This window comes from Mirounga angustirostris, unplaced genomic scaffold, assembly GCF_029215605.1.
Source record: "Mirounga angustirostris isolate CCGP_5_RB_7025 unplaced genomic scaffold, mMirAng1.0.hap1 SCAF_13, whole genome shotgun sequence".
In the NCBI taxonomy this organism is placed as follows: Eukaryota; Metazoa; Chordata; class Mammalia; order Carnivora; family Phocidae; genus Mirounga; species Mirounga angustirostris.
Window position 1 is genome coordinate 59352131 of NW_026991721.1, and position 22516 is coordinate 59374646.

The 22516-nt window shown below is 41.6% G+C and overlaps 1 protein-coding gene and 1 pseudogene across 1 annotated transcript in view; both read right to left on the minus strand.

The window, feature by feature from the left end:
* FHIP1B (FHF complex subunit HOOK interacting protein 1B) overlaps nt 1-22516 on the minus strand; it is a 166190-nt gene that overhangs the window by 73681 nt on the left and 69993 nt on the right. The gene's annotated exons all lie outside the window — the stretch shown is intronic.
* Nucleotides 12191-20519, minus strand: LOC123857430 (TBC1 domain family member 12-like; annotated as a pseudogene).

Here is a 22516-nt window from a genome sequence, read left to right on the forward strand (position 1 = left end):
GGTGGTAATTTAGGAGGAGAGCCAGTGTGCTCACTTACTCCAGCAGGGAGGGGCCGTCACCAGGGACAGGAAAAACATGTGTTGCTGTGAAGTCCAGAAGTAGCTGCCTGGGTAAGCCTTGATTCTAATATGTTCTGATGACTGGCAGGCCTCTCACTCAGCAGGACTTGGAAGACACTGCTGTAACTATTGGGTTAGGTTGTAATTGTTGTGAGCTGACAAAATGCAGAGAGCTGTGATCATAATCCTACCTCCTAATCATATTAGGTCTCATTAACCCCTTCAAAGTGCTTTCCTCTATTCTAATCCCCTCCCTGCAACAGCCCTGGTAATGTCAGGAAATGGTTTTGCCTTATCCTCTTTTTTATAGGCAAAGAAGTTCAAAGTCAGGTGAAATGATTTGCCCAGAGTCATAGATCAAGTAAATGACTGAGTAGAAAAGAAACAACAGCTTGGTTGAGATTTTAGTGAAGCCAAAACTGGCCAGTCTGGAATAAAGATAATTATGGCAGGATGTGACTCCGTGACAAAAGGTAACAGAGGTGATGGCTTGATGAGCCCATAAAATAAAGTCCCCAGGATCAAAAATCATTCCCTCCTCATTGGTAAAGTCTAGGAAGCAGATGTTCTTCACCCTGGGCCTGAAGTCTCCAGGTCCCTCTACGGCATCCCTGAGACCCCTCTATCTGGCCTGCCTTGACTCAGACTAATAGTCAATTTAGAAATTGGAAGACTCACTCCATTCAGGCTGCTATACTAGAATATGGTAGACTGGGTGGCTTATAAACAACAGAAATTTATTTCTTACAGTTCTGGAGGCTGGGAAGTCCAAGACCAAGGTGCTAGCTAGCAGGTTTGGTATCTGGTGAGAGCCCACTTCCTCGATGACCATCTTTTTCTGTAATGTCACATGGTGGAAGGGGCAAGGTAGCTTCCTCAGGCTTCTTTTATAAGGGCACTAATCCTACTCATGAGGGCTCTGCCCAAATTATCTAATCACCCCCAAAGACCCCCATCTCCTAATACCATCACCTCGGGGGTTAGGTTTCAGCATATGAATTTTGGGGGAACACAAACATTCAGACCACAGCAGAGTTAGAAAGGACTTGCTTTGCTTAGTGGCATCAAATACGCACAGGCGAAATGGTCACTCCTTTGTTTTCAGGAGTGAGGCAGTGCCTTCTATCTTGTGTCTTAGACTGGCTTGCCTGCCCTCCCTATTGTTTCATAACATGCTTAACCTTTCCTCTGATTGGTGTGCGGGATCTATATAAATTAGGTGTTCATTTAAACTATTGATGCTGAACCCAAGAGAGGCTTCAGGGACTTAGAGATGGTGGGTAGGAGCCAGCTACAGGAAGGTCTAGAGAAAGAGCTTTCCAGGCAGACTGAATAGAGAGGGAAAAGCTCTAGGGCAGGAATGACCTTGGTGAGTTTAGGAAACAGAGGACCCAGGAAGCTGGAACACAATAACCAGGGGAGAAAGTGGCATGGAATGAAGTCAGGGAGTAAGGCAGGGATCCAACTATGGGTGTGGGGAAGGGAGCTGGGGGTCTAGGGAATTAAATCCGGGCAAGGGTGGGCTCCTGGAAGAGATAGGAATATCCCCATCAAGGCTCCAATTAAATACTGCAGAACAGCAGAGGAGGTGAAACAAGAAAAGCCAGGCCAACCTGGCTGAGCCTCCCAAATGAAGGTGATATGGGGTGAATGGAAGGAAACACCAAGACCACTAGTTTGCAACACAGTGCCAGTGACCTCAGGAACCGTAGTAAGAACCACACCAACCTCAAAAACCTAGAAAATGAAGGGTGTCTGGAGGATATTTAAACCACAAACCCAATTCAAAGCTGCAGACTGTCTTAAGTGACTTCCCTCTGGAGAGGACTCTGTGGGACATCCACCTCTGAGGCTGGAGGTGCACCTCCCCACTGTACTCTCTACAGACAAATGGAAATTTGTCTATATATTATATTGTCCATGCAGTACATGCAGGTTTATTATTCACTAGCTCAGGGGCTGTCCTTAAAAATGTATAGCTAGACTATACAGAGAGAGTTTTAACTGGCTGTCTGATGGTAGGTATGGTTGCAGTGGAGCTGAAGGGTAAAAAAAATACTGGAATGTTACACCACCTGGTAGATTCCAGAGTCCTAATGAGCTTCTCTGTACAGCCCTCGCCTTAACTGTTAAACTTGAGAGAAAATGATGACTTAACCCCCTTAAATGTCTTTAAATGTTTGTGCTACCCCTTCTTCTGCCGCAACCTTATACCAAGCCACCACCATCACACCTGGATTTCTGAAATAACTACTTTATCTTTCTGCTTCCACACTTGCATCCTTACAAACTGTTCCCCAAACAGTCTGAGTGGATCTTCTAAACACTAAATCAGGACTTCTCAGGGTAGCCTGTAGCAAAGAAACTAAAGCCACAGATTCAAAAAAAAAAACAAAAACAAAAAACCCTGTGAATCCCAACAAATACAAAGGGAATCAACACCAAGAGTCATCATAATCAAACTAGAAAACCAAAGAAAAAGAGAAAAGCTTAAAAGATGCTAGAGAAAATGATAGATTATGTTTAAGAAAGGTACTTTGTAAATGGGAGACAATAAATATTTTTTAAATGAGTACACAATCACACATAATTTGGGAGCTTTTATGCTTACTAGCTCTGTGATTTATGTCACTTGACCTCTTTGAAACTCAGTCTCCTAATCAGCAAAATGTAGATAACACCTACCTTACAAGGACGATTGTGAGGATTACATTCCTGGTATAATTAGGTGCTCCTGTTCTGCTCAGACTCTCTCCCAGATTTGGGTTTCTGGTCTATTCTATGCAAATTTACTCTCTAATCTAGGTCTCCAGTCCAGGCTCCTTTCCCAGTTCCAAACATCCATCTTGAAATACTTCTATATCTAAAACATATTTCCTTCCTTCCCTTTTAAAGGGCTGGAGGCTTCAGAAAAACAAGTCCTATTGTAATAACATCTGTTCAGCTACACGGTGGGGGGTGGGTGGGAGGCGAGTGATCAAACATTTAGCTTAGGGTGCACCTGATAATTCCCTGACCTAAATAATACTCAGTAGTATTTTCCCAAATTCTGTCATGACAAGAATAACCTGAGGCAGTTGTTAGTAATACAACTTTTGGTTCTCTTGCCACTGAACAATATGACTCTTTAGGTTTAGGGTGGAATCCAGAAATCTGATTTTTTAACAAGCACCCAGGTGACTCTAACCCTCAGAGAGTAGTGGGAATATAGCTAGGAGGTGGGGGTTTAAAAACTGGCCAAGCTACTGATTAATCTGAGTGAACAAATATTTCCTGCTGTAGGAAAGGAGAGAAGAAAGCACAAACAAGAGGCTGGGCCTATGAAGGTATGGATATAATATGGCTCATGTCTGGACAGGCTCACTAACTTTTGGAAGACATAGGTATGCATAAAATATTATAAGGCAAACAGACTATGCTACCATTGGATGGGCAGTAATGGACAAAACAGGAACTCTGATTGTAGGGACCTGGAAAGCTTTGTGAAGGAAGTAGAAGTACACTCTGAACTAGACTACTGTCTAGACTTCCAGAATTTTTCAGGTGAATATAAATACGAAATGGAATTTCAGGAAAGAAAAATAGTTTTCAGTGAAGGAATAAAGGCAGAAAATGCCCAAGTTGGTTCTAGTAAAGGCAAGAACACTGAGCTATTCCTTCCATATGTACAGGGGAAATGCCTGGATGAGGAGGTAGAAGAAAAGGCCAGGTAGGAAATGAACAGACAGTTTGAAACCCAGTGCAGAAGATCTGCCCAGATTAGGGGTGAGAGGGTGGGTGAGTGAGAAGAGGGAGAAGAAACCTGAAGAATCTACCATGAAACTAGGAGCCTCTGAGACAGAGAAAGCCCAAGATTAGTTCCTACCTCAGGACCCTTGATCCTCGCACCTTCAGAAACCACTTTCTGACCCATCACTGACTGGCAAATCTTGAAACTTAAGCCCCCAAATGCCAGAACTCTCACTAATCTACCCCAGTAATGGGTAGAGACCCTGTGATCCCCTCCTGAGACTTTAAACATGTCCCTGCCTACTCAACTCCCTACCCACCTACCCTGCATATTTCATCTGTTGAAAGTTCCTGGAATACTTCATTTCACCAGCAATTTCCTCTGCCCAAAATGTTTTCCCTCACTTCATTTGACTAACTTATTCATTTGTCAGGTGTCTGTTTAGACACTTCTTACTCAGAGAAGCCTTTCCTACTCCCTTGATCTGCATTGTCCTCCACCCGTTACCTTGTAGACGCCCTTCGAATATTTTCTTCATAGTTCACACAAATATTGGAAGATGACATTCTTATTTGTGTTTGAGGCCCTCTTCCTTCACACAGTAAGCTCTGTGGCTCCCTCTGTTTCCCTCAGCACTTTCTGCTCAGTACCTACCCCAGGGCATTCTCCCACCATTAATACTTGTTTTAAAGAGAGGGGGAAAGGGATTGTGGCCTTTTCCAAGATACTCTGCATTCTCAAGACCCTAATGCCTTTCCTGCTTCCTTCTCCAGAGCTAGTGCTTGGGTTCAAATCCTGATGTCAGTATTCAGCTGGGTTACACTGGACAAGTGGTCTACACTGCTTAAATCTCAGTTTCCTTTTCCTGTAAACTTGAGATGATGACAGTTCCTACCTCGCAGGTTGTGAGGAGCATTATAAGAGCTTCCATGTAAAATATCTAACAAGAGTTTCTGGAAAATAGTGGTTGATAAAGGTTAGCTGCCATCATTATTGTCGCTAATAACTGATCACCTCTAAGAGTCAAGCTCTCGGGCTTTTTTCCACAAGAAAGTTCTCCTTAATATACTCAAAGAGATCTTATAAATCAAGAAATGCAGTTAGAAACATGGGTTCTAAGGATGAAAATTCACAGAAAACTTTTTAAAATTTTTAAAAAATATATTAGTAGGGAGGAGGAGAGAAAGGGGCACAGCCTGAGTCTCAGGTACTCCCACGTCTTCTTAAAGTTCTTCCCTCTAGTGTTAGGAAAGAAGGAAAAGCAAACAGGCAAGTGCCTCCTTCCTTGGGAGAGGGGGTGCCAGTGGTGGGGCGTGAGGCTGGGCTCCCTTCTCTGTGGGAGGTTTCTGCATCTCTGGCTGACACAGGCTGCCCTCCGTGAATGCTAGCTCTTGCAAAGCACACGTGTGGTTCTTTGGAGGTCACAAAGTTCCCTCTCTCTTATTATGCCCCTTAAAACCCCTCTCACCAGAAATTTATTTCTGGGACTTACCAGTGATGTCTCATGCACACAGTCCATGAATTCCCGGGTGGCTCTTGCCATTGTTTCCTCCATTCCAAACCTTGGAGTACTTCCGCTGTCCTAGGACACTATGTTGCTGCTGCTAGGGTTTCACTACCCAGGAGCCATGACATTTTCCTTCAAATGTAGGGGGAACACCCTACTCCCAACTCCATGCCACACGGATCCAAGATAAGTAAGGCGGTACTGTTCTCGTACAGTGATTCTGCAATGGGCTCCTCCAAGGAGATTTAGCTGCAGAAGAATCTAAAGGGCCTCCCCCACCCTCCCACCCCCGCCCCAAAGTGGTCTCGGAGCATGACCAAGGGTGAGTGTTGGGCTTAGGATCCTCTAGTGCACTGTCATTCCATTCTTCCCTCTTTTCTATCTTTTTTTCAATTTATTCCCTTCTTAAGGTGTCATTGGGGTCAGCATCCCCTGGAAAGTTGTTAGAAATGAAGACTCTCAGGCCCATCCCCAGATCTTCTAAATCAGAACCTGCATTTTAACAAAATCCCCAGGTAATTACACACTAAAGTTTGAGGAATACTGATACATAGGACACAATTTTTTAATTCTCCCTCTCTAGCTATTCAGATCCAAGTTCATTTTTAGCCAAAGGAGCTGCATTTCCCCCTTTTTGCATATGCTGATTATTGTACAGGCATTCCTTGGCTGCTGAACTAAGTCAGCCCCAGAGAGTCTGCCACAGTCATTCTGCAGGCATTCCATGTAAGCAGCCCCACATCTGTTCTTTAGAGATGCCCTAGGAATTAAAAAAAATCACCCAGCCCAGTACGATAGGTTATCATACATGGGTAAATGGTAGGTCTTGAAGGAATGTTGAAATCATCAGCACCTGTAACTCCATAATACCCTCTTCTTCACATATGTTTTAAGATACTTCAATATATTATGGAGGTGAAAATGATTGTAATGTACCTATTTTGTTAGTAAATGCACACATTCACTGTGCTTAGAAATAAACAGCACAGCTTACACTGAAATTGTACATGCACACGATCCTTGAAGCTAATTCTCTCCTCAACCCATAACCTGTATCAGAGATTGGTTTGAGGACATTACTGCTCTCAGAAGAGAGGTTGAAAGGGCTCTAGCTGGTGTTCACCTGCCACTCCAAGTGTTTCTAGAATTCACCCAGAGATTCTTTAACATGCTTCCTAGGATATAAGTCTCACAAAATACAAAGAACTGCCTTGTGAATGAGTTCTCAGAATTTGTTGCATCCTCTGGTTTGATTTCTGCTTGGTTCTGACCAGCTAACTGGATGAGCCAGCATTGCTGTTTTTCCTCCTCTGATAAACCTAGCTCTAGAACTTTCTGTCTGAGGAATCTCATGGAATATTCAAAACAAGAAGACCCCACAAAAGATATGAAATCATGCGATTATTTTCCTGCCTGCCTCCTTGTCCTATGTGGTTGACCAGTTTCTTAAAGCCTGCAGGGTCTTTTTCTGGCTTGGCTATGCTAGGGGTGGAAATTTCTGAAGTCCTGTAGGATACTTTTAGGGTGATAGTGGTTGGCTTACTAGAGGTTGGGCAAGAGGCTGTCTTCTTTGGAGCAACCTGGTATAGCCATTAAGTTAAAAAGGATAGCCTTGATAGGATGTGATCATAAAGCAACTTCATTTTTGTCCCTGCTCCCTCTGCGCAGAGGCTGGTTTCTCAGGTGGGTCTTTTTCCAGACACTCTTCGAAAAAAAGTCCTCCAGTCAATTCTAGTCATAAAGCAGTCTCATTTCAGTCGTTAAAATGTCCAGCCCATGTAATAGTTAAAACTCTGAATTTCATTTAAGGCAAATATTTCTCCTTCCTCCACTTCCCCAGTCCAGGTTGATTCAGGCTGGAAGCCTGACGTGAGGGAAAGGGAAGTGGGGGCCAGAGGAGCAGGGTGCCACAGCTGGCTTCTTCGCTTTGCCACCTCATGCTTCTGCTGCTCCTCTCCCATTCCCTCTAGGGTATGGGTCCTATGGGGCTTGGGGTGAGGCGGAAGGAGGAAGGAGGGGGAGGGGGGAGGGCCTTCCTTTAGGGGAACTGAAGGGCTTGGACCTCCGTGGATGTTAACTATGGACTCCTCCTCTTCTGCGGCACTTAGGTGGGGGTAGGGGGCTTGGGGATGGCTCCACTGGAAACACTGGACAACACCACCTCCTCTGCTGGCCACTTGCTCCACTGGCTTCTGCATTTGGTTCCAGCCCCCTGTTGCCTAGCAGCCTCTGGCGGGAAGCCCACTTGTGCAGGCTCTCCTTGAAAACAACCCTCACGCCCATTTTCTCCCTTCCCCCATATGACCCACGGGCCACATGCTCTTTTCTGTTCTGCATTTAGTGGTGGACACAGTCCTCCTCCTACCCCGACTCAGCCATGGCCTTCTTGCTTTTAATTTTCTCTGGCCTGCGTCCAATACCAGTTGCTTTGGCCCTCTCAATTCTAAGGGGCACGGTTTTCCAGCTAATCTGTGAAAGCCCCTTCTGAGACTTGAGCCAAGGAGGAGCTCAGCCTCCCCAAGGGGGAGTAGGTAGGAGGGGAAAGGCCACAATACTTCAACTATTTCTCCCAATGTCTCTTTTCAAATTTCTCAAACCTCAGACCTTGAGGGGTTGAGGAGTGGTATTAATCTTAGGGTCACAAAGACTATCTTCAACTAGCCCCTTTGCAGGTCCTCGCGGGTGGTCTCACAACCCGCCTTGAAGTAAGGGGAATTGTCACTTACTGTTTTCTCCTTTTCCTCTGGGCCTCGGCTGCATCCAAGACATCTCTCATTTTAACATGCGCTTTCTAGCTCCATGATGCACCCCTGGAATTTCATTTTAAAGCCCCTCGAGGAAAAGGAAGCAGCTCTATCTTTTTCAGACATTATTTTAAACATGAACGACAGGTTGCCTTCTTTTTTGTCCTTCTGTCCTTATTAACAGTTTATTACAGTATATTCTTGTGAATATTCCTTTTTTTTTTTTTTTGCCATTTAGAAATAAGATTGGACAATTCACCATGACTCTGAATTGGGCTTCAGAGAAGTAAGGGAATCCTTCTGTTTTCCTTGTTAAAAATAGTTTAAGGCAAAATGCTTTTAGATTTGTGGGTGTTTTCTTTTTACATTGGAAACTGAAGTTAGGTAGATTTTTTTAAAACAAATTCAAGTTTAAAAATATACTTTTTTAATGTTTAGCTTTTCACATCAGGATTCAGAAATATGAGAGAAAGGTTGAAATATGGGAGAAAAGTTGATTTTTTCCCCCCATGTGGGTGGCCAGGCTGGGGATAATGTGGGTGTTAGGTGGGAATGCCTGGCCTGATTGGATGAAAGCAGTGGGGTGTGCTGGTTGGGCTTGGGGGGAGGTGGTAAACATAATCCTGGATTAACGAAGCAGGCCCGGAGTGGCTGAATTATAGGCAGGTCCAGTAGGACCATATCTTTCTAGCACAGGGAGTGGCATCAGAATCTCAACCTTAATGATAACTTTACCTAGGAAAACATTTGAAATTCAATAATACTATGTATTGTCTATAATACACCCTTCCCATTATCTGATTCTGATTCTATTGGAGCTATTTTACAGCTCAGAGTTGTAGGTAATAGCAGTGCAAAACACCTGACTCTGACACCACCCCCCACTCCTCCCCCCCACACACACACAATAAACCAATTTAGGCTCCATAATGCATGTGCATTTCGGTATTCCTAATCCATGAATGTGTCTGTTCTTTGGATTCCCCTTTAAACTGGTTATAATACCTCATCTGCTTCCTCATTAATGAGTTAAATCTTTAATATGTATTTATATGTGCATGAGAGTCATGCTTTTTTCTTATTTTGAAAATGACCTCTTTACAGTTTTGGAGTTCTTTCCCCAAGATGCCCTATGGATTCATCTGACAGAGCCAGGTAAACTTTGCCACCAGAGAAGTGTACCTCCTATGGGCTGCTTAAGCGTGGGCACAGCTCTTCTTCTCCCGGAGGTGAATCCAAAGTGACACGGCATCTTTGCTATTTTTCTAATTTTAATTTTCCTCTCTGGTAATTTCATGTTTTGGTTTTGGTTCATTTATAGCCAGTACTCGTTAGTAGCAGCAATGACGGAGAATTTGCTTTTATGGTCTGACCATTTGGTGATCTTTACGAATGGATTAATGGATTATAGAGATTTATTCTCTGGTGGGTGAGAAACAACAGAGAATCTGGATCCTTAGTCCTTTTTACTTGTTTGTCTGTTTTGAGTTCTGTGTGCCCATTGGGAAGGCAACTTTCATACCAGGACTGGTGGAATTTGGGGTTTCTGGACTTACTCTTGACTGAAATTTCAGAATTGAAGCTATAAGCTCTCTTTGTCTGTCTCTGTATGTCCATGTGCCTGTAGTTTAGAAACGCTTTCATCTCTTCATTGTGTGACTAGATAATATTTTCCTACCACCAGAGGGTATTAATACATTTGATTACAAAGAATTCTTTTTTGGGCGCCTGGGTGGCTCAGTTGGTTAAGCGACTGCCTTCGGCTCAGGTCATGATCCTGGAGTCCCTGGATCGAGTCCTGCATTGGGCTCCCTGCTCGGCAGGGAGTCTGCTTCTCCCCCTCCCGCTCCCCCCTCTTGTGCTCTGTCTCTCTCTCACTCTCTCTCTCAAATAAATAAATAAAATCTTTAAAAAAAAAAAAAAAAGAATTCTTTTTTGATTGACTGATAGGGATAAATAAGTGCTTATATAAAGCAAATATTCCTAAAATTCCCAGAAAGCAGTGAAATTGAACTTCTAATACTTTAAATGTGCTGCATTTTAAAAAATATATAATAATAGAAACCAACTCAGTAACATTTTTAGACTTCAAGTACATAAATTTCAATAAATCTTCAGAAAATAAGACTAGTTTAATATCTGGGGTTTAATAATAATAGCTATGTTTCTCTGATTTACTAGTATTAAGTATAATTCCTAACAATATTCTACTTGGATATTCTTTTTTTACAGATTTTATTGACCAAAATAAGTTACCATTACTCATTATGTTTAAGATTAAACATTAAACACGAAAAAAGTGGAAATGTGCTTAACTAAATTGAATCATTATTCTTAAAAACTTCTTATTTCAATGGTAATTTTGTTTTGTACTATGTCAGTTTAAAGATAATTTCCAAGAGCTTTAGGTAACTTAAAACCTTTGTGTATGTGTATATTGGAAACCACGGGGTGGGGGTGGGGGTGGGGGGTACTTAACTATCATATTTACCATATTAGAAACTGAAATTGAGAAATGTTTATGATTCTTATTTATTGAATCACTTGAAGATAGCAACAATGAATGCACTGCATATTAATAACATCTTAAGAATATTGTACACCTAGTTTTGACATTGCAGATGCCCTGAGATGGGTCTTAAAATAACATATGAGTTCGTTCCAGAATATAAAATGAAGGACAAAACTTGGAAGTAATTTATCATTTTAACATATACAGTTCAGTAGCATTAAGTATACTCCTATTGTTGTACAACCATCATTACCATCCATCCCCAGAAAGTTTTGATCTTCCCAAGCTGAAACTCTGTACCCATTAAACAGTAACTCCCCAATCCCCCCCAGCCCCTAAGACCCTAGCAGGCACCATTCCACTTTCTGTCTGGAAATACTTTTTATTTGCCTTGGTTTATAAAACCTGACTCTGAAAAGTTATGAAATGTGCTAAGGTCTTTGCAAAGTTTGCCCAGTTTTGATGGTCTCATTTCCTTGGTTTACTGTTTGTTGCCTTCTCCTGCAATATGAAGTTCTTTCTTCTGTGTAAACTGTCCAGATTATAAGATATTGTCTTGCCAGAATAATTTTCTGTGCTTTATGTTAACTTTATTATGTTCTTGATTATTTTGCTTTTTTTTTAAACTTTTTTTTAAAGATTTTAGTTATTTATTTGACAGAGAGAGACACAGCAAGAGAGGGAACACAAGCAGGGGGAGTGGGAGAGGGAAAAGCAGGCTCCCCGCTGAGCAGGGAGCCCAAAGCAGGGCTCCATCCCAGGACCCTGGGATCATGACCTGAGCCGAAGGCAGTCGCTTAACGACTGAGTCACCCAGGTGCCCCTTCTTGTCACTTTCAAATGGAGCCAACCATTGTTTCTTAGGTACCCATGGTACTATCTTAACCGTTTAAATATCTTGACAACTTTTGGGTTTTGCCTCCCTAAAATCCAAAGATTTGTTCTTTTACCCTATAAAAGAGAGGTTTTTTTTTTAAAAATAATTAGGTTTTGTTATGTTACTATTGATGAGTTTCATGGAAAGAGTCATTCAAATCAGAAAAGATGCTCAGCCTTCCCTAGGTTAAGTTTATATAGGTAAAATATTATTAATGTAAATATTTTAGAGCCTAAATGCTTTATGGGAAGTCCCTGAAGATTTTTCAGTGTTTCTATTTATCAGCGTCCTGATGTGCTTTGCTTCATGTTAGCAACAAGAATGTGGTGTGACCAATCATAATTTCAGTTATTATTTTAAATGTTTACTTGGTTGGAACCTTACTTCTTTTATTTGGACCTCACATCTTCTAGACTACTGGTTTTCATCTGGGGATAAACATCAGACTTATCTGTAGGGTTTTATTAAAATACTGATGTTTAAGACCTACTCTGAATCTCTTTACTTGATATTGTTGATATATTTTTGGTATATTCTTAGTATAATGCATGTATGTTATACCTCAGGAATGTTGTATATCTCAAGAATATTTCCTCTGTAAAAAGTGTGCCCATCCGTTATTACAAATCAGAAGTCATATTCACTATCTTCTTTGAAAATCGAAGAGCAGTTGATCATTGTATGTATAGACATGTTGACTAAAGCTTTATTTCTATTTTTTGGATTACCTTTGTTTTGCATGACATAGAAATAACCAAAATTCGTTTGTCAGTTGCATCAGTCTTGTTATGAACACTCTTGAGTGATTGCTGCAGTCATTTTAAGTCTCTGGCATCTACAGATCCTGTTGGTATTACTCGGATGTTCCCCAAAGGCTCTGCAATCAGCTGCAGGCCAGAGTTCACATCTTATACAAAAAAGCATGATCTCAGAGCCCATGGAAAAGGACTCTACCAGGTACTTTAAACTTTAAAGAATAGATCTTGGGGACAGGCTTCTGATGTCATTGCCTAAACAACTTTAAGACTGTACAGTGAGCTAAGTCAAGATTTCTAGCACTCTTTTTTAATCAAGAAGCCAATGGGTTCATGATACTGCCAACCTAAGATCCAGCCAAACAAGACTTGATTACACAGGACTGAATGAACTGATGAGAAATGACTGTAGCTATTTGTTTGGAATGTTGTTGATGTTAATGTTCTGTTTTCTGGGTATAAAAGGAAGCCCTTTCTCTTTCTTATTAAGGTATCTATAACTCATAACAATTTAGTGGATTCTGATTATGTGAACTGAAATGGAATATTCTTAAATGATATTCTCCCTGCCTGACTCCCCCTCCCAAATTCAGAAACTTTTATTACATGTTCTTACTTCTAAATGGTACTAGAGTTATCTGCATAGGTTCGATAAGAATCTACCTACCTTTTTACTAGATATAATTGGAAAAATTGGTATGCAACCAAGGCCTTGTCTGGAATGTCATACTTGAGAATGATGCTTATTTAATTGGGTACTACCAGCCACTATTTTTTTTCCCAAGAGACTATTTTAAAATTTTGCTTTCAACTGTTCAACCCAAATTATGGAGTATGAACTAGCCATTTAAACTTTTTCCTTAGTAAAATGTCTCTCCCTACAAAATATTTTTCTTAAGAATATTGTCAACAGGTTACTCATTTCTTGTACTTCAGACACAACATTCAAAATCAGCTGTTTTCCATCTCTTGATCCTTTTGATTTCTCCAACTTTCCTCCATGCTTCTTACATAGGAAGCAAAAACCTGTTACCAAAAATACTTTTTTACATTTCAATTAGTCTGTTATTTATGAAGATTGGCTGTTCAAAGCAGTACTGTTATTCCGGTCTCCTTTCTTAATATCCTTCATTATAGACACAAAGCCCAGTTCTAAATAAAAATTCTTCCCCATCTCTGCAAACTACATCCCAGAATGGACAAGCTGGACCGAGTAGTGATTTGTGATACATGTGAAGATCTAGTCTATCAAGTGTATGTCTGGCTTAAGGCCATAACGCTTGATATGAAGAAACAGTTTGAAGAGACTGTCCTCAAAGAATACTTCAGATGTTCAATATCTTGCTGTAATCTGCCAGAAAAAAGGTCAACTGGCATGGCTTATTCATGAAACTTCCAAATGAAATGAAGGTAACTGTCTCTTCCAAATTGAGAATGGGCACTGCAAAATCAATGAGATTTTGAAGGACATCCCTTGGACGTAACCAACATCAGATCTGTAACATGAATATACTCCTAAGATACTATTTAAAACATCATGATTTGGACCGTCTTTGTGAAAGAGATAGAGATGGAAATGCATAGGATATGTCTAGCTTAATTCCAGATGGACATTTGGATCATCAACAGATACACCTTCTGTATCACGTTTAGAGAGAATGTGTTTCACTGAAGCCTTTCCGCTGTTCCTTTCCTCTGGAGAGAAATATTTCATAAAGTTCAGGGGCAACATTTGGATCACTTCCTACAGCTAGACTCTGAACTTTTACCATGAACAGTAGGGGGCAGTCCCAATACCCCAACTCTCAAACTTTTCTCTTACTATGCATTACTTCCCAATTGGTGCAGTATTTCACTGGTCCAAATTACCACTGGATTTGTAATATATTTTTTTTTCTGCTTAAATTGTTTTTCCTTTTTTTCTAATGTACTGCTTTAATTTCTCAATTTTGAGACTCAACCCAATAGTCTAATGTTCTTGTCAGTGATGTAAACCTTCCTCCACAGATTTGACAGGAAGATTTCCCTGAATTTGCAAAAATTTCATAAACAGGACATAAAAGCAATCATCAATCACATGATGGTCCACATTCAAGAATCAGAACAGTGGTAGAAAGTGGCTCAAATTCAAAATTCGCATATCCTAAAGACTGAGGTGGTGGTTTACAGGCCCTCCCTGTTCGTGTTTCATATTCCTGCTGAATGGTTTTTGGAAGTTTTCTAAAGATTCTCTCTGGGAGGGACTTTACCACATAATTTCCACCAGGAGCACTATGGACAACTGATCTGAGCTCCTTTTGTCCTTTTTGGAAAAAGTTTCAACCAGGAGCAGATGGAGGGGCGCTCTGTCTGGGCACCCTCCTCAGACCCTGGAGGGGCTGACTCCTGGCCTCTGCAAGTCTATGTGTTTGGTGTCCATAGCCACCAGGCAGCAGCTCTATGGAGGACAGGCTGCCTACACCACCAGCCACCCCTTTGCCAAGCCCCTCCAGGTGGACAAAGGAGGAGAGGCTCCTGCTGACCTGGGGAAATTGTTGCCAGCTCCTGACCAGTCACTTTTATGGAATTAAGGTTGACTTTATGGAAACTGGTTTACAAGTTCCAGCCTTAGAGCTGGTAAGGGAGGTCACTTTCATGGCAGGCCAGGGGCCTACAGGTTCTTTGAGGACTTTAAGAGAGAGGAAGTCACCCAGAATGGATGGATACTGCAGATGTAATCTGGTGGATAAAGTTTCCTGGACTTGGCCTCCTAGCCTCAGGATAGCAAGTAACAGAGGCTTTTAGAAGTCCAAGCTGATATTCCTTATGGAAACCTCCAGCACAGCAAAATTTAAAAAGGCCTTTTGGTAAACATTCTTACTGCACCTATGTAAGTAATCAGGCCAAGAATAATGAGGCCAGATTCACTTTGTGATCAAGAATCTGAGATGCTTTTTGATCAGAAGTGGGGAAACCATAGGGAAAAATTTGAGCCCAGATGGAAAATTATGTATTGTCATTCCAAAGCACAGCTGGGTTATTTGATCCTGATTCTGTAAACTGTAGATAACTAACAGCAATGCTAAAGAATTCTTGTCCATAGACATGCAAACAAATTCTGTTCAGGAAAGAAAGAACTATAAAACCAGTTTTGGATCTATTTGCACATCCCTTACAATATTCCTGACCTATAACTGTGTCTGTTCTTGGGATTCTCCTTTGACCTGGTTGTAACACATCACTAGTTTTTTCATGAATGAGTTAAATAAAATTTTCATCATTTTTTTTCCTTAATATCTGTATGAGAGTCATGATTTTACCTGCTTTTAAAAATTAACTTTTAATGTCCACTTGAAACTAAATCACCATTTAATGGTTGATCACATGTGCCTGAGTCTTTACTTCAGCTACTAAGGACCTAGAGACTTTCAGGGAAGTGTCAAGAGACTTTTGAGGCAACCCAGTTTGGTGATCTTGCAAGCAACCTAGCACAGGAACTTTCTAGAAGCTTTATGGTGGCAGTACTGTTCAGAAGCCACTTGGTGTTTTTGCTGTTCTACTAATTAAGGTGGTCTGAGACTTCTTAGCCATCATTGTCCTGGCCATTCAGCTCTTCTTCAGGGGCTGCTCACACTCCAAAAGTATACTTAAGGGGGAAAGTATAAATTAAAGATCCTCATATTCTAACTCTCAAAGACCAAGAGCAAGATAGTGCTGATGCAACAGCCACATGGGGATTTATAAGCTTGTTTAAATCAAAATCATGTAAAACTTCATTCTTGTGGGGTGCCTGGGTGGCTCAGTCAGTTAAGCGTCTGCCTTTGGCTTGGGTTATGATCCCGAAGTCTCAGGATTGAGCCCCACATCAGGCTCCCTGTCTGCTTCTCTTCTGCCCCTCACCCTGCTCATGCTGTCTCTCTCTCTCTCCAATAAATAAAATCTTTAAAAAAAAAAAAACAAACTTCATTCTTGTGTCCAGATGGCAGATAGAAGTATGGTCATATTTTCCTCAAAGAGGACTGACATATTCTTTACTACTTTTTGATGACAGAGTACCTGGTACCACTTCCCTGCACACTTTGTTAGAGGCTGGCCAAAAATCTCCTGACCTAGGGTACAGCAAAACTCAGCAGGGCCCTGGGAAACCCTCACCCATTTAGTTATCTCTTGATCATAAGGGCAACTGTCTTATTTTCCATTTTATTTACTTTTTTTTTTTTTTGAGAGAAAGAGAGTGGGGAGGAGCAGAGGGAGAGAGAAACCCAAGCAGGCTCCACCCTCAGCACGGAGCCCCATGCGGGGCTCGAGATCACGACCCTAAGATAATGACCTGAGCCAAAATCAAGAGTTAGACACTTAACTGACTGAGCCAACCAGGCGCCACTCCATTTTTTTAAAATCAACTCTTGCTCTCTCTCTAAAACACTAGCCTGGTGTATCAAAAGAGAAATATTTTCCTTCAGCAAGTGAGGACAATCTTTAAGAACCACAAGTAACACATAGCAGGGATTTTTGTTGTCATGGGGATGGTCTTATAAATAGTTCTATCTAGTAGGTCCAAGTTAACTCTACTGCAGGGCTTGACAGCAGAGTCCTGGAATATTACACCCCTCCTTCATGCTTCCCTGAGTAGATGAGATATGCATAGCCTGCAAAGCATTTGTATAAGCCGGATTCTCAGGAAATACTTGTCAGGAGAGGAATTTTTAAGCCTACTAAGAGGATATTTTGTAGGGGTTCTTAATGGTATTCTGTTTCCAGAAAAAAAAAAGATGACAGAATGGAAGTGTATCTGTTGAACCAACATGGTTATAATTAGTCATGGTAATTGTTTAAAAGAACTACTTAGAATTCACATTTATGATGTGGTTTCTCTTTCCCTGGCAGGACACATTTTGAACCATGTCTACAGAATCCTTAAGGATTCTGGAATTCTGGACATTATGGACATGGAAAGCATTGTTCAATTATACTCTGGTCATAGGCTCTGTCCATTACACACCCACAGTCATTATGTTCACACCCATAGGAATTGGTTCTTCATATAATTTTCCATAGCTGTTTTCTAATTTGGCCATTAGGTATACTGCATTGCACTCCCTGTACAATGACCACCAGAAGTGAACACTTCTAAGTACAGTTTCATAAAGAAACTTTTTTGTAATAAATACTGGGATATTAGAAGGCCCAATAAGTGACATCTCTTTTCCCTGCCTGACTTCTGAAAGAGTAAGGCAAATAGAGGTGAAAAACCACTTTCACTAACAAAGCTTGGTTGGAAGTACATGGCTTATGTGTGGCAAAAGGAGACTTCCCAATCCGAAACTCTGGAATTAGGCAGATTACCTAGTTACAGTCCATCCTGAAAATCCATGGGGTTGGGAGGTGGGTGGGAGATGGGCTAGATGGGTGATGGGTATTAGGACACTTGTTGTGATGAGCACTGGGTGGTATATATAATTGATGAATCACTGAATTCTACTCCAGAAACCAATATCGCACTGTTAACTAACTAAAATCAACAACAAAGCCCATGGAGTCAAGCACAGTCAGCAGGGATCCTACTCTCCACCAACAGGCAGGCTCCCAGAGTGAAACGGATGTCAGGGCCAGGCATACAAGCCCAAGTTCCCTCCCAGACTCAGTTAACTCACTTAAAAGGAGGAGGAAGGCCTAGGGAAAAAATTCCTTCTCATGAATACCAGAGGCATGGGAAAGACACCTTCCCCACTAACAATGTCTTTTCTCCATTTTCTGGAAGTTTATTTTCCTACTATGAAACAGCTTCATCTCACATGATCCAGAAACAAAGGACTCAGTCATGATACAGGTTGTATCGCAAACTGTTAATGACATTCTTACAGTACAAGAATGTACTGTCTTTTTTTTTCCCCCACTTATTTTGACTCACCTATTAGAGAACCCTTGTAAAAAACACAGATGCTTCAGGGGGTTTCTTTCCTGTGCTATAATTAACATCTTCCAAATTATCAAAATTGTACCAGCATGCCCTTAGCCTTGACAGTGGACTTGCCAACTGCTGACCTGCGGCTTTATAACTATCAGCCTTTACTTGCTCCCAAGGTAGCACTCACTTCTTGTTTGCTTGGTAATACGCTAATACTTAGGGACATATTAGGAGGACCCCAGAGGGTCCAACTCTCTACTGTTAGGAATGCACGTTTTGGTAATGACAATGGTCACACAGGTCCTGAAGACCCAGGAAGACACATACTGTGGTGAAATCGGTGTGTGAATTTGCAGGTGGTCTGCTGAACTGTACAGGTATTCTTTGCATTCTAACAGAAGCCTCTATCATGTCATCTATGAACTGACATAGGTCATTAGCCATCTCTAAAGTTGAATGCACACATTTCAGGGGTGTGGCTCTATTTTGTGTATGTGTTTATTAGTATAGTAGAACATGTATATAATTTGTAAATATACAGATATTGAGGTCCCATGTCCAACATTTTTCTTAATAGGATGCACAATCAAGATTAGAAAATAGGATATATCATCAAAACATGAAAACATCTTGCTAATGGGTTTCCCAGGCATCCTCACCAAATTGGTATTGGGAAGGTTTGATCATTATGCTCATTTATCCCACAATTCATTCAGAAGATGCATGCCAACCTGCCTCTGATCGTATTCCTGAAAATTTATTCTCTGAAAGGACTTTTTTCTGTTTGTTTATTTCTAATACTCAGAAAAGTGCTTGGCACATAGTAGGTACTCAGTATCTGTTGAATGAATCTCATAATGGTTTAATTCAATATCCTATTCTAAGCAATCATTCCTCACAAGATAGCCCTTCATGTTTTAGAAATGGAAGTCTCATTTTTACAGCATGGGTTGCTGATGAACACATTCACCTAGAGTTATATGGAAGTTTCTTTAAAATGCTAGCATATATATATAATGGAATATTACTCAGCCATCAAAAAGAATGAAATCTTGCCATTTGCAATGACATGGATGGAACTAGAGGGTATTACGCTAAGTGAAATAAGTCAGAGAAAGACAAATATATGATTTCACTCATATGTGGAATTTAAGAAACAAAACATGAACATAGGGGAAAGGAAGAAAAAATAAGACCAAAATAGGAAGACAACCATAAGAGACTCTTAACTATAGAAAACAAACTGAGGGTTGCTGGAGGAGAGGGGGTTTGGAGGATGGGGTAACTGGGTGATGGGCATTAAGGAGGGCACTTGATGGCATGAGCACTGGGTGTTATATGCAACTGATGAGTCACTAAATTTTACCTCTGAAACTAACAATACACTATGTGTTAATTAAGTTGAATTTAAATTTTAAAAAAATGTTTAAAAAATGCTAGAGGGGTGCCTGGGTGGCTCAGTCATTAGGCATCTGCCTTCGGCTCAGGTCATGATCCCGGAGTCCTGGGATCGAGCCCTGCATCGGGTTCCCTGCTCAGCGGGAAGCCTGCTTCTCCCTCTCCTTACTCCCCCTGCTTGTGTTCCCTCTCTCGCTGTGTCTCTCCCTGTCAAATAAATAAATAAAATCTTTAAAAAAAATAAGAATAAAAAATGCTAGACCTCATAAATCTTGTTAGTTCCATACACTTTGACCAGAGCCATATTCGGTTCTATTTATTCAGGATGGGTAACCAACCGTCCTGATTTGTCTGAGACTGAAGAGTTTCCTGGGTCAAGACTTTTGGTGTTAAAATAGGCACAGTCCTGGGCAGACCAGGATGAATCAGTCACTCCAGTTCCACTGGACGCAAAGCCTCTGTAAGAACTTACTTTTTCCATACAATAAACAAGACACAAGCAGTAGCCTGTGAACATCAGTTTTCTATGCAGCCTAGGAAGCAGGAGAAGGCAAAATAGCCCCAGAGTGGGGGGACACTTATACTTTCCTTAGTCCAAAATAGTATTGCTTAAAATCAACACTCAATTTTCACTACCCACCACAGCAATGCTGCTGCTTATTTACAGGGATACAGACTTGTGAAGACATGACTGTTTTATCCTCTCCTCAGACTGTGAATCAAGGTGTAGATAAAGCACATGTTTATGACAACCCTCCAACAAAAGAGCGTCCCAAGGGTTCCAGAGGCAATGGGCAAATGGCATACCCAAAAAAGACTGAGGCAGGAATTATCCCTTCTTGGTTATTTTTCTTTTTTTGTAACGGGTGACACCCAAATGAACAGTACACTAGAAACCTGAGGCTGTCCACATGGTAGAACGAACCAAAGGCCCATTGTGATGTTCCTCAAAAAGGTTATGGTTTTGGGCGCCTGGGTGGCTCAGATGGTTAAGAGTCTGCCTTCGGCTCAGGTCATGATCCCAGGGTCCTGGATCGCGTCCCGCATCGGGCTCCCGGCTCAGCGGGGAGCCTGCTTCTCCCTCTGACCCTCTCCCCTCGCATGCTGTTTCTCTCTCGCTCACTCTCTAAAAAATAAATAAAATCTTTAAAAAAAAAAAAAAAAAGGTTATGGTTTCCTACAGCCATAAGGGGCTGGGAGAGAACAACAGCTGATTTCAAAGGCAACCTGGTTCCTGCAATCATGGCAAAGCCATCCAAGAAGTAGTGCTTAACAAGACCCTTGGCAGGCATGGCATGTTCAATAACCCCTCAACTGTGGGCCGAAAAAGCATAGTCTTTGGTTGAGGAGGAGTGGCAATGAGGGGGATGATAGAAGACCTATTTTTCTGGTTTAAAAGCTTATATAGATCTATAAGGACGGAGCAGCATAACACAATAAAAGGGGTCAGTGTTTTATGTTTATTCTCATTGGCTCAGGGCCATCTTATTGAGAGCTGGCTCAGGATGCACATAATATTGACCCAGAGCCTTGTTAAAAGATGTGAGTCATACCCCCTTATTCACCTGAAAGGCCTTGGCTTCTGGCACCTTCAGGGAAGATTAAAGGGTCATATGCCCAATAGATTCCCACCCTAGGTCACATGGTAGCCACCCCTAGCCCCCTACTCTGAACATAGGAGGTGTCTGGTGTTCACTATCTGAGCAGAAAAATGTTTTTATTTGTCCTCTGCTTACCCCCATTCTTCCTAACAGCTCCTGCTAAGTTTGAGAACATATCTGCAGCAAGCATTGAGTTACTCTCACATGTTTGAAATGTGTGCTGGATAAGTTCCTACATGTGGCTCAACTGCCATCCCCACCATAACAATGATTTGTTTGATCCTCTCCAATCCACTGGAGCTAAATGTAATATTCAGGACTTACTGACTTTGCTTTATCTCTACCCCTCTTGGTCATCTCCTGGGAAGTTAAACAGAAACCAAATTCATAGAAATATTCAATAGCCCCAATATGATCCATAAGCCTTTTCCAATGCTTAATGCTTTCCAGAAATATACCTACCTCCAGAAATCTCTCTGGAGCCCCAGATACCAGTGAGCTTCCTCTAAGCACTTCAGTACTTCCCCATCTCAGAAGCCCTCTCTGTTCCCTCCTCTGGGTCTTGGTTGAGCTGGACAATCCAGCAAACCACACACTATGATGATGACGTGGCTGCTTTGACACAACGATGGTCATGAGAGACCTAACCCTCAGGTGGGGGCATGAGGCTCTGTCTTTTTTTTTTTTAAAGACTGTATTTATTTATTTGACAGATAGAGACAGCGAGAGAGGGAACACAAGCAGGGGGAGTGGGAGAGGGAGAAGCAGGCTTCCCGCGGAGCAGGGAGCCCGATGTGGGGCTCGATCCCAGGACCCTGGGACCATGACCTGAGCCGAAGGACTGAGCCACCCAGGCGCCCCGAGGCTCTGCTTAAAATCCACCTTGCTACAGGGGGACCTGGGTGGCTCAATCAGTTAAGCATCCAACTCTTGATTTCAGCTCAAGTCATGATCTCAGGGGGGCATGAAACTGAGCCCCACTTGGGCTCCACACTCAGCAGGGAGTCTGCTTGAGATTCTCTCTCTCCTCTGTCTGCCCCTCCCCCCCAATAAATAAATCTTAAAAAAAAACCTCATTACATTCAAACTGCTGACAAGCCTGTCACATACACTGGCCTTCATGCTCTTTTCTACATCATTAAGCCCCCTTTAACTTCCTGCTGTGATGGTGACGTGTATCTGCACTAGATTTATACTATATCTCTTTCTTCTTATTGTGTAATCACAACTTAAATCACAATAATAACATTTTTAAATAATTCTTAAATATCTCTGAAAATGCATACATATATACACATACTCTTGTTCTTTAGTTTCTTTTCCTAAAAACCACTACTTGCAAATAATCTTACGTACTTTTGCTTACTTTTATTTCACTTTGCTGGTGGTTCTGATATTGTTTGTTCATGGTGCCTTTTGGTTGACACATCCCAGAACCCTATAGC